The 2500-nt window shown below is 39.4% G+C and overlaps 1 protein-coding gene across 1 annotated transcript in view; it reads right to left on the bottom strand.

The window, feature by feature from the left end:
• hlk (hulk) overlaps window positions 1-2500 on the bottom strand; it is a 99228-nt gene that overhangs the window by 77490 nt on the left and 19238 nt on the right. The window lies entirely within an intron of this gene.

The raw sequence follows: 2500 nt of genomic DNA, 5'->3' as shown, positions 1-2500 counted from the left end.
GAGAGAGAGAGAGACGAGAGAGAGAGAGAGAGAGAGAGAGAGAGAGAGAGAAAGACAGAGAGAGAGAGAGAGAGAAGAAGAAAAAAAGAGAGAGGGAAGGGAGGGGGAAGGAATTAAGAGAGAGAAAAAAACAGGAAAAAAATAGAGAGAGAGGGAGGGAAGGAGGAAGGAATGAAAAGAGAGAGAGAAAGAAACAGGAAAAGAAGAAAAAAAAAAGAGAGAGGGAGGGAAGAAGGAAGGAATGAAAGAGAGAGAGAGAGATAAGTAAGACAGAATAACATATGTAATAAGCACAGAGGAATCAAAGAGAAAAAAAAAACGAAGAATATACACCAGGTGTCGTAATAAGACATCAATTAAGAAAAACAAAGAATCGGTTGTGGTGACATTTACTTTCCTCTTTTCAACGAGTAATAGTTGCCAAACGTTTGGCAACATCTGGAGAGGTTGCCAAATACTTCAAAGATTATCGCGAAAAAGCTCTACCAAACTTTCCTGTCGTTTCAGTGGCTATCAATACCAACCTTAACTCGTTAGCGTGGAATTAGATGTAAAATATATCAATAGTTCGTTATATTTACTTGTTGTAGTAAGCTTGATGATAATAAGTGATAATTTTACAATTTCACTGTTGGTGGTGGTGGTTGTGGTGGTGGTGATGGTGATGGCGATGGTGATGGTGATGGTGATGATGATGATGATGATGATGATGATAGTGATGATGATGATGATGACGACGACGACGACGATGGTGATGCTGATTATAATGATGATGATAATGATAACAATAATTTTTATAAAGATGATAATAAGAATGATAAAAATGATTATAATTATAACTACAATGATTACTACAATAGTCGCATATAATAAACTCTATTGTCATTATCATCAGAAGCAAATGCAATGCATTAAATACCTCTAAAAGTGGCAGCCATACGATTCCAAGCTTATCATCATAAACAACAGAAAATATGCAAAAGACTTTGATACGTTTTTTTTAAGCAATGTCAAATGCTTGTGGTCTTAGCGTCGTGTCTCCCGCTGTTTTGTCCGGACGATAAACCTTACGGCCCTTCGCTAGCATTTTGTGTGTCAGACTAAGCGCTTCGTTACCATAAGTTCCTCTTTTATACCAGAATACATGGCGTAATAGCCTCTCTGTGTCGTACCGTGGGGAATGACAGACATTAGATAAAATTTCAGAAAATACCACGCAGAAAAGGGATAATTGAAAGACGAATTTGCAGTTTTGAAGTCCACCTGTCCTACACGAGGCGCAGCGAGAAAGCCGTCTCTTTCATCTCCCAGAGCACTCGGCGTAATGCAGCAACAACTATGCCGTCCCTCTCTCTATTCCCTCGTCACAGCGGCTGCCAAAACCAAGACTCCATCATCTCAGGCATGTCTTTTCGGCCCTCCTGCACCTCCTCACGTCGCCTGACCTGCCCCAACCTCACGCATCCGAGGCGATCGCGCCACCGAAATAGAACCCAAACCAGGAAATGAACCTTTGCGCGATCTCTTCGCTGGATGTTCGTCTTCGTCTCAGCTGCCTGCGGGTGACACTTCCCAAGAGGCGTTGTGATATAAGGGGCAGGTGGGAAAGGAAAGAAGGAAAGAGAGATAAGAGGGGAAGAAAGGGGGGGAATAAGCCCCTGCACGTTTGTATGCACGTGAAGGCATATAAAGGGAGATGCACAAGGCGAAGACAATGCCAAAGTTCGAGGTAAGAGAATCGCTTCTGAGAACTTGGGTCAGGTTGTTGCTTTTGAAAACGGGCCTCTGTGAGTCCCATGTAGACACCGCATGCATTAATCAATAACAATAACTTATTAATAAATATTTATAATGATGTATTTAGTCGTAAATAACAAAATGTTATTTATTTATTATTATTCGAGAGGTTGGATTATGGCTATTTGTAGATACTATCGCCAATATGTGAAAGTTTTAAAAGAAATCTGTATTGAAAAATTTCATTTACTTCGCTATCAATTTTTATTTGATTTTATTTATTTATTTTTTTTTTTGGGGGGGGGTCAATATAGTTTTAATGTTCCCCATTTGCTCAGCTATCGCTTGAATGTAAAGGTTTTTAAAAAGGTATATAGTCTTAAAATCATCATTTGCTTAGCTATCGTCTTAATGTGAACGTTTTTAAAAAGGTCTATATAGTTATGAGATTCTCCATTTGCTTAGCTGAACATGTAGTAAGTTTATATTAAAAATATATCTATTAATTTGACATATACAAATAAATAAATGCAAGATGTATGCGGAAACGTAGAATAACTTGTAGTATATGAAACAGAAATAGTGAAATATTACATAAAAACTCTTGTCTAATTCTCTCTCTCTCTCTCGCTCTCCCTCTCTCTTTCCCTCTCCCTCTCCCTCTCCCTCTTCCTCTCCCTCTCTCTTTCCCTCTCCCTCTCTCTTTCCCTCTCCCTCTCTCTTTCACCCCCCCTCTCTCTCTCTCTCTCTCTCTCTCTCTCTC

This window comes from Penaeus vannamei, chromosome 18, assembly GCF_042767895.1.
Source record: "Penaeus vannamei isolate JL-2024 chromosome 18, ASM4276789v1, whole genome shotgun sequence".
NCBI classification, from domain to species: domain Eukaryota; kingdom Metazoa; phylum Arthropoda; class Malacostraca; order Decapoda; family Penaeidae; genus Penaeus; species Penaeus vannamei.
This window is presented reverse-complemented; position numbering and strand designations above follow the sequence as displayed.